Genomic DNA, 10672 nt, shown 5'->3' on the forward strand with positions numbered 1-10672 from the left:
AAACACTATAAGCATAGTTAACCATATCAATAACAAAAATCATATGATTCTATCAATAGATTTAGAAAAGACATTTGATAAAATATGGCATCCATTCCTATTAAAAAAGCACTAGAAAACATAGGAAAAAATGGAACATTTCTTAAAATGATAAACAGTATCTATCTAAACCTCTATTATTCCATGTTGTACTAGAAATGCTAGGTATAGCAATGACAAGAAAAAGAAATTGAAGATATTAAAAAAGGCAATGAGGAAACAAAAGTATCACTCTTTGCAGATGATATGAAAGTATACTTAGAGAACCTTACAGAATCAACTAAAGCAATGTTGCAGGATATAAAATAAATGTACATAAATCATCAGTATTTCTATGCATTACCAACAAAACCCAGCAGCAAGAGATAAAAAGAGAAATTTCTATTTAGAATAACTGGAGTTAATATAAAATACTTAGGAATCTACCTGCCAAGACAAATCCAAGTATTTTATGAACACAGTTATAAAATACTCCTCATAGAAATAAAGACAGATCTAAACAATTGGAGAAATATCAATTGCTCATGGGTAAGCTGAGCCAATATAATAAAAATGACAATTCTACCTAAGTTAAATTACTTATTCAGTGTCATACCAATCAAACTACCAAGTAGAGCTAGAAAAAAAATAACAATTCATCTGGAAGAACAAAAGGTCATGAATATCAAGGGAATCAATGAAAAAATATGAAGGAGGGTGACGTAGCAGTTCTAGATTTCAAACTATATTACAAAGTGATAATTATGAAAATAATCCGATACTGGCTAAGAAATAGAGTGGTAGATCAGTGGAATAGATTAGGTACACAATATACAGTAGTAAATTACCATAGTAATATGATGTTTAAGAAACCCAAAGATCCAAGTTTGGGGGTATGAACTCACCATTTGACAAAAATTGCTGGGAAAAGTAGAAAGTAATTTGGCAGAAACTAGGCATAGACCAACATCTTAGACTATCTAGCAAGGTCACAACAGATAAATGGTTTAAATATAAAGGGTGATATCATAATGTAAATAAGGGGAGCATAGGAAAATGTACTTTTCTGATCTATAATAAGAGAAGAGTTTATGACCAAAAAAGACGTAGAGAGGATCCCAAGAACTAAAATGGATAATTCTGATTACATAAAGTTAAGTTATTCAGAAATAAAACTAATATAGTCAAAATTAAAAGTAAAATAGGAAACTGGGGGAAATTTTTACAGCAACTTTCTCTGATAAAGTCCGTATTTCTCAAATATATAGTGAACCAAATACATTTAAAATAAATGAGAACCATTTCCCAATTGATAAATGGTCAAAGAATATGAACATGCAGTTTTCAGAAAAAGACATCAAAGCTATAATAGTCATGTGATAAAATTGTCTAAATCATTCTTTTTTTTTTTGAGGTGAGTTAACTTTATTTTTAAAAAATATACAGAAGTGACAATGTGCAAACATCAAATTAAGCAGAACCAGTTAAAACAGTATGAACCTCATTTATAAAAACAGCATTTCTCAATTTGCACAAAGTGAAAACTGCAAAAAAAGAAGCCCATGTCTTAAATCAGAGTTTTCATTAACCGTGAAAGCAAGTTTGCTTTTTCTCCATATTCTGCAAATCATAAGCCCATGAAACATTGGCTATCCCATCACACTTTACAAAACAGTTCTGATACTTGATCAAATAAAGCTATTATACAAGACATTTACATTAGAAAAAGAAAAGTGGGGATAAGAAAGCTGGGTTTGGTTGTTCCATTTGAAAATAAACTACTCCACAGTTAGGACATTTTTGCCTTCTCAAAGCAAAACAGCAGATAAATACAATGGGAAACAAGAGAATGGCCAAGGATGCCTAAGCAGGTGAAGGACTCTTCCAAAACACCAACTCTGCAGGCTGGACAACCTCCAACAACTACTATGGCGCTGGAGGGATGGAACACAGCTTGTGATGGAATACTGTAGGATCCAGGTACATATGGAGACCGTTCTGCAACACCCTAAGGGTAGGGCGGCGGGGGCTGGAAGCCCGGCTGGAGCCCAGGCTGGGCTGGGGCCACCGGGATGGCCCCGTAGTTGTGCCTCCCGTAAGCGTAGTCGCCCTGGCCGGCCTCCAGGTTGTAGGCAGGTGGTCGCTCCTGCAGCAGAGGCTTGTTATCCATGGCGGTGCAAGGGGAGGGGGTGCGGAAGGAGCCTAAATCACTCTTGATTAGAAAAATGCAAATTAAAATGATTCTGAGATACCACCTCATACCTATAAGATTTGTTAACATGACAGAAAAGGAAAATAACAAATGCTAGAGGGGATGTGGAAACAGTGGGACACTAATACACTGTTGGTAGAATTGTTCTGGAGAACAATTTGGAACTACACTCAAAAAGCTATAAAATTGTGTATGCCCTTGGACCAAACAATGCCACTGTTAGGTCTGTATCCCACAGAGATCAAAGGAAAGGGTAAAGGACCTATTTGTATAAAAATATGTATATATCTGTATCCCAAAAAGATCAAAGGAAAGGGAAAAGGACTTATTTGTATAAAAATATGTATATATCTGTATCCCAAAAAGATCAAAGGAAAGGGAAAAGGATCTATTTGCAGCTCTTTTTTTTTTTTTTTTTTTTTGGTGTCAAAGCATTGAAAATAAATGGCTGAACCAGTTGTGGTATATAATTGTGATGGAACACTATTGTGCTATAATGGCAGGTAGAATTGTTTCAGAAAACCTGTAAAGATATATGAATTCATGTAAAGTGAAGTGGGCAGAACCAAGAGAACTTTATACATAGTAATATCAATATTGTAAGGATGATCAACTGCAAAAGACTTAGCTACTCTGATCAAGATGATGATCCAAGACAATACCAAAGCACCCATGATGAAAAGTGCTGTCCACTTCCAGAAAAAGAACTGATGAACTCTGAATCCACATTGAAGCTTTCTTTATTTCTCTTGTTATATTTTTGTCTTTCTTTTCTTTTGTGACATGGTTAATATAGAAATGTTTTGTATGACTTGAAATGTGTAATCAGTCTCATTGCTTGCCTTCTCAAAGAGAGGTGAGGGGTATGAAGGAGAGAATTTGGAACTCAAAATTTGAAAAAAAATGATTGCTAATGTAATTGGGAAAATTTAACAAAATGAATAAACATTAATTTTTTAAAGTGAACATAACAAAATTATAATGACTCAAATGAAGAGATGAGTGGGCACCCCCAGCTCACCCCTTTGTAGAGGTAGGAGGTCCACAGTTGTTACACATTGCATGTTTCTAGATCTTTTCGATGCATTTATCAGTTGTGCTGATTTTTTTTGCCTCTTCCTTTTTTGGTCTTTAAAAATATTATTTATTATGTGCAATGGCTACAGAGACATAGATGACTCAAGGATAATTCACACATCAATAAAAAGTTCTTTTTCTTTGTTATTTTATAACCTATTTAGTTCTTTATGGTGTTACTTGGTGTTCAGCTTAGCAATTCTTTTTGTGAAGAAAGTTGTAAGAATAAAGAGGCATGAGGATTCTGTGTAACATATACATCTTTATTGTCTTCCATTCTTTTTCCTGAACATGTTTTGCCATAAATTTTATCTCATTTTCACTTTTCTCCATCTTTGAATTAAAGTCACAAAATATTTGATTGTACATTGATTTAAATTGGAGGTTCTTGTTGAACTTTTCATAAAATTTCTCCAGCAATTCATTCTTAGCAACCGATGTTAGTGCAAGAGCTACAATTGTTTTCATGTGTTCTTTCTGCAAATGTTTGTCATGAGTCCTGCAATATATGATGACAAAAAAATCTCATGAAGAAGCAATGTTTCGTGTTGCCTTTGGGCATATGATAGAACTCACTCTGTCAATTTCTTTCTTTGTGTCTTTAAGGAGTGCCTGTGAGCCTTCTTTCCATTCAATTACAGATCCCTTCTTTCTTCTTGTTTCATTTGTAGCAAGAATGTTGAGTGATATGATTCACCTTCTCTATCAATATGTCTACTTACTGCTCACTGGTTAACATTCTACAGCAGATTTTACTCAGAAAAATCCAGTGATTTTAGTTTGGGATTGGAGAAGACTTGCATGAACTGATGTAAGAGAGCAGTGAACATAACCGGTCTAGCATACATAAAGTTGGTACTGCTCCCACCAGTCAAGGATTTCCCATTTATATAGAGTACTAATAGCTAAATTGAAATTTGTTGACAGTCTAAAAACTGTGTAATTCTTAGCACCTTTCTCATCATCACTGCAGAAGGAGAGCTGCACAGAGCAGAAGGCTATTTAATATTTTTCTTTGTTTCATAAGTTGCAATGGCCAAAGAAAGTCATCACTAAATGAACAGCCTTCTACTGATTTGCCTCTCTATTAGCTAAGTAGGTGCTTAGAAAACAGGTTAAATCTTTTGCAGGTTAAGTACAATATGTTATAGGGCATAAAGCAAGCACGGGAAAGATTGAGACAAAGTGCTGTTGAAGACAAGAACACTTTTAACTGGAGGTATCAGAGGAAACGATGTAGGAATGATCTTTGAACTGAGTCTTAAAGGAGGAGAAAGATTCTGAAAGAGAGAAATGAAGAGGGAGTACATTTCAGTTATGGCGGATGACCTGTGTGAATGCACCAAAGCAAGAGATAATATGTCAAGTTTAGAGAACAGGTGGAGTGGTAATTCAGTTTGGCAAATGAGATTATCCCCATTTTACAGATAAGGAAACTAAGACCTGTAAATGATTTTCAAATCTAAACCTTCTTTCTGACTTGAAATCCAGTGGTCTTTCCCTTAAATGGCCCTCTCTTGATTAGGTATCTTGAGTGCAAATATTTAGCTTTTTGTGACATATCTCAGAAAAAAAATAGTGGGGTTATACTTAGTCTAGAAAAGAGTAATTAAAATAATCAAAGGAGTAGATGAACAGCTGAAGAAATGGGCCTCCCCATCCCCAAAGAGGAAAACTGACAAAGAATGCCACATAAGTTTATGATACGATGAAGTATATTGATAGAATAAACATGGACTTACTGTTAAATCTTGGCTGTTAGAACCAGTTTGCCCTTGAAACTCCAAGGGTATAGTGTGAGGACAAATGAAAGAAAGTTGTGTACATTAAACTTTTGGAACTCATTATCCCAAGGAACTGAAGATATAAATAGATTTAAGAACAGTTAGATCAACTCACACATGATTTGATAATGGTTCATTAAGAGGAGCTAGGAATATTTGGTCTACATTCTTAACCTTTTGAGCTTGGCATCATAGAGGGAAAATAACACTTTCCCAAAATAAATAAAATCTTCTATTATCACTACCAGAGATGGAGTTTTGGACTGGATGAAATTGTTGCGACCCAGTATAGCATATTTTTTTTGTCTTCTTAGTGTTTTTGAGTGACAATAGCTTCTGTCATAATGTCATCTTCATGTCTTAACACATGTAAGAGTCTTCTCAAAAGAGACCTTTGAGTGACATACAAAAACCTGGGGAGACTATCAAAGGAAGGTCTGGTGAAGGAGGCTATGTCAGGCTGGATGGTTCAGTTTCCCTCTTCTAGAAGAGTTCCAGCTTGTGAATGTTTTTCTATAAGTGTGGCATCCAGAACTATGCATAATACTCCAGTGATGGCCTAAGTTGGCTTTTTTCCCCAAAGGGAAGATTTAGGAGAACTGGGTAAAAGACCTTGAAAGGATACTTTTTGAGGCACAGTGTTTACTAGTTACACCTGAGGTACCATCCAACTGGGAAATTCTGGGATCCTAGGATTTAACTCTGGTTTGAAAATTAAGCTCTTCAGAGTGTTTGAATCTTTCTCCCAGTTGTTGCCATAATAACTTCAGGTCCCACCATGTGTCCCAGACAGACAAGAATCAGATGCTCCTGAGGATCTATGTATTGATGTGGAGGAGAACATAAGATGAAATTGGTCCCAACCAAAATATCTTTTTATCAGGGGCTCTGTTGGAAGAAATCTAGAAGATGGAGAATTCTGAATTACATTTTCTGCTGTGTAGTATGAAGTGAGATCCAAAAAAAGAGTTATTTTTCTAGCTCCACCATCAAGTTTTGAGATCCTCAACAAACAACTTCACCTTTTTTTTTCTTCCTGTCTGGTCAAGGTCAAGCTACCACTTTCTTTACATAAATGAGGATAGTTTCATTGTGCATATGGAAACATTTATCCCATTCAGTGGAGTTAAAGAGAAGTTATTTGTAAAGAACACAAATCTCATATCAGTCACAGAATGTCAGAGTTCAAAGGGAACTCAGGAACAACCTAGTCAAAACTGCTTATTTTGCAGATTAGGAAAATGGTACCTGATCACTTGTGCAAGGTCACACACCTGTCTCAAAGTGGCAGTTAGCACTCAGACATTGACCCCCAATTTAACCTACTTTAGGATATTTTAATCATGATATTTTGGAGGACTTTTCCATTCCTAGATGCTAAAAATATAGGAATGGAAAAGTCCTCCAAAGTTATAGAATGTAAGCCACTTGAGGGAAGGGACAATATCTTTTTTTTTGTCTAAGTATAAATGCTTGTTGATATAACCAGTATAGTTAATGGTCTGGCTTCCCAGGAGGCTCCATCTGAGTAATTCAAGATGAAAGCTCTTCTAGAGATGAGATCCTTATTCCTGCCTTCATTAATCCCTCAGGAAGTCCTTCCTGAGCCAAATCTTGAATGTACTTCTGTCTCCTCCTTCTGAGCTTCCCTCCCACTTGAAAACATCTGGAGTAAGCCTCATTTGTGTATGGATTACAGATCTTTTGAAGGATTATAAACCCAAATTAAGGTAAATTAGTTTTGCAGATACACATTTTGGAATCAATGAGTCTACCAAAAATTATAGTAGTCTATAAAATATTCACCTATCCTTTTGACCATATCAGTATCTTATCAATAAAGTGCCTGATGACAAGGAGCAATAATAATACTGATGATAATAATATGAAGAACAGTATTGGTGTTAGGGGAGAGGAGGAGTTACATTTTCAATTTTAAAATTCCTCTGTACATCTTGATTTAATTTGGGCTCAGACTGATCTTGGGCCCTTGGCCTGGGAATGTGGACTGAGCCAGACAAACCATTATGGGATAATTGAATGAAAAAAAAATTAAGTGGTAAACTAGAAGATTAAATCTAATTCTTAGGTTTCTAAAATTCTTTAGATAACAAGGGCTTAATTGGGACAGAAACAATTAATTAAGCTGCTACTGAATTTTTAACCAATTCCCTGCTAAAAATGGAAAGGTGAGAAAGCCTTCTTAAAAAACTTTTCTAAATATTCTGGAAACATGATCTCAAAAGGAGGCTGTGTCTACTACTAAGAGTATTAAATGATTTCTTCTTTGGGAAGAATTTTTAAAAACTAATCCTGAGAAAAGGATAATGCAATTTATTTGTTCTCTTTCTGCTGTGTCCTGGTGTTTCTTTCCCCCTACTAACATTTTCTTCTCTGTATTGGTTGGCATTCTTTTCTCTGCTTAACATTCCCTTGGAAGATTTTTGTGGGGGTGGGGGAAGAAATGTATGTGTGTGTGTGTGTGTGTGTGTGTGTGTGTGTGTGTGTGTGTGTGTGTGTGTATGTGTGTGTGTATGTGTGTGTAATGGGCTAAAGGATAAAATCCAAATGAGTGTAGCTTGAATTATGAGTCTTCTCTATGGTTTTAGTGGTCTCTGGGTGTATATACAATAGGTGAGTCATAAAGGCACGTATCAGTTTTAGGTGGAAGTTGTTGATGACAGTTTTATTGTTCATATATACAATAGGAAACTGTAATTCACATCTTTTTGAGGGGGAACATTTTATTGCATATAAATATTTTATCTGTTAGAGTTATGAAAATTTTTTCTCATACGACTGTTTCTTGCTCAACAATAAAGGAAGACATTTATTGAGGTTGATTGTGAACACTTTACATGAACTGTTAAAGGTATATTCACTTCTGTCTGGAAGACTGTAGGGTACATTCTTTGGAAATAGGTGAACTGAATATAAGTGATATTTCTACTGCTTTTTTCTGTCTGGGGAAGTGTACCTGCAACATTTTTTTTATTGAATGGAAAGCTGTGTGGGCTTGTTTGGCTCATCAAGAAATTGTTAAATTCTTATCTTGCCTCTGATAAGATCATGCTGGGCTTTGAACAAGTTATTTCATCTTGCCTCTCTTTTTGTAATATATGAAATAAAGATATCAGCAAACTACCTTAGACAGTTTTCATTAGAAATTAGAAAAAAACCCAACTTTAAAACTATTTAATGAGGCATATACCATACTCACTAGCATGATTTCCCAGTTTCCCTTGAAGACATTTGGATTCCGATCTGTCACCATTCTTGGCTTGGAAAGAGAAACACTTAAAAGTAAGAAATTACAATGGAGACTGTGTGAAGGTATCTATGTGTACAAGCTAGCGTGTTGGCAAGAGTGCCCTGGAGAAGGCGTGCAAAGAGACTGAAAAGTCATGTTTACATTTAGGATTTTCTTTCTTTTCTAGCGTCAAATGTGGACCTTAAGTGCTGTTGTTCTAAGGTCGGGAAGGACCAGGAAGACCCTGCAGGCTGTTTCCTAGTTTGATGGTACTTTGGTTCCCAGCAAAAACTAAAGGAACAAAAAAAACCAAACCAAAACAAAACAAAAAAAAACAAAAACCCCAAATCCCAGACTTATTCCCTGAAGAAGTCAGTTGAGAGATAGTTATTAAAGTTTACTGCTGGTCAAACCTGGCCCTTGATAGTATTCAAGTAAGGTGAGAGGGAGACAGATATGGAACTGGGAAAGGGTCAGGACAGAGAGAAGTATGGGATTAAGTTTTGGTTCTCTTTCTAGCTCAGCCAATTGCCAGCAGTTGGGTACTGTCTGCTGCCAATTTAATTTCCTTTGGTTACTCTTGGAGGACAAAGTACAGTAGTCTATGCAAAGTATCCCCTAAGGAAATTCCTTAAGTAAGGTACTCCCAGCTGTGAAACTGATTGATTGTTTAAGAGCCTTTGCTGGCAGTCTTAGATGTTATTTTAAACAAATTTGAAAAAAAGTATATGCACCAAGTGCCAGGATTCTGGGAGATTATAGCCAATACTTCAAGGATCAGTGATTGGTCAGAGTGGGTCTTCCTTCTTCTCTTGCACATTGTAACCCCTCTGTGGTTTAATGAGTTGTTTTGGCTGAAAAATTCACCAGCTTGTAAAGGGCAACCCGGTGCAACCCTCTGATGACTGACAGGCACACAATCCTATCACAAGGCTGTACACAAACTCTTTATACTTAGAAAGCACAGTGTCTGGCACATAGTAGGTCCTTAATAAAGAATTGTTTCTTTCCTTCCATTCATTCCTCCTTCTTCCTTCTCTCCCTCCCTCTCTTTTTCCTTTCCTTCTTTCCTCTTTTCTTTCTACCTCCCTCCTTCCTCTCATGTCAACCCATGGTATCTACCCACAATATATCAAGACTGTGATAGGGAAAGTCATGATGCAGACAGGATCACTGTACATTGTTCTTCTGGTTCTGCTCATTTCACTCTGTATCAGTTCTGTTTTGAAAAAAATTAGAAAGTTTAGAGGAGGATCAGTTTAAAAAAAGAATATGATGATGTTAATCTGGACATCCCAGTGGAAACGTCCAAAAGGCAGCTATCTAAGGGCTGTTTGGAGAATCAGGTGAAATAATGTATTCAGATCATTTTGTAAGCATTAAAGCGTCATATAAATGTGAGCTACATTATTGTTATCACTCTCTGTAAGCAGAAAATGTTGACATATAATATTTAACAAATATTATCAACTATATAAAAGTACTTGAGAATATTTCAAAATTAATTGTTCATCTTTACATTTCAAATTATCCGTGACAACCTTAAAAAACTAAATTAAATGTACTAAAAAAAACCTCTGGGTTGGTATTTTTTTCTTTTTTTTTGTCTGAACCTGTGATGCACAAATATATATTTATAGATGCTCTTTTTGTTGTAGTAGGGTAACAGAAAAGAACAGTGCCCATCAACTGGGTAGGGCGTGAACAAATTATGGGATCTGAGTACAACACAGTATTATTATGCCATAAGAAATGAGGAAAGGGAAATCTAGGAAGACTTATATGAAGTGATACAAAGTATTCCCCCTTTTCTCCTCTGAAACTGCCACCACCCTGGTGTAGATCCTCTTCACCACACCTGGATTACTACAAAAGCCTATTGGCTAGTTATCCAGCCACAAGTTTCTCCTTACTTAAGGCCATCCTTCATTTACTCATCAAAGTGATTTTCTTGAAGAGTTGATCCAACCATATATCACCTTGCATCCCCATACTCAATAAACTCCAGTGACTTCCTATTACCTCCAAGATCAAATGCAAAATCCTCTGTGGAGTGTGTAACTCCATCCATAGCTCTGCACATAACTTCCATCCAGTACCACTCACTTTCTTACTTTCCCTTACACACTCCATCCCCTGGCTGCAGAACATTTTCTCTAGGTGTCCTCCATGCCTAAAATGCTCTTTCCTCATCTCTGCTTCCTGGTATTCTGGTTTCCTTCAAATCCCACCTAAAACCACACCTTCTTTTCCAATCCTTCTTAATTCTAGTGCCTTTCCATTATTTCCTATTTATCTTGTATACAGTTGTTTGTACATATTTATTTGCTT

The 10672-nt window shown here is 36.0% G+C and overlaps 1 pseudogene; it reads right to left on the bottom strand.

The window, feature by feature from the left end:
- Positions 1-1403: 1403 nt before the first annotated feature.
- On the bottom strand, positions 1404-3129 carry LOC140500691 (membrane protein BRI3 pseudogene; annotated as a pseudogene).
- Positions 3130-10672: the final 7543 nt, after the last annotated feature.

The sequence above is a fragment of the Notamacropus eugenii genome, chromosome 4, assembly GCF_028372415.1.
Source record: "Notamacropus eugenii isolate mMacEug1 chromosome 4, mMacEug1.pri_v2, whole genome shotgun sequence".
Taxonomy (NCBI): Eukaryota; Metazoa; Chordata; class Mammalia; order Diprotodontia; family Macropodidae; genus Notamacropus; species Notamacropus eugenii.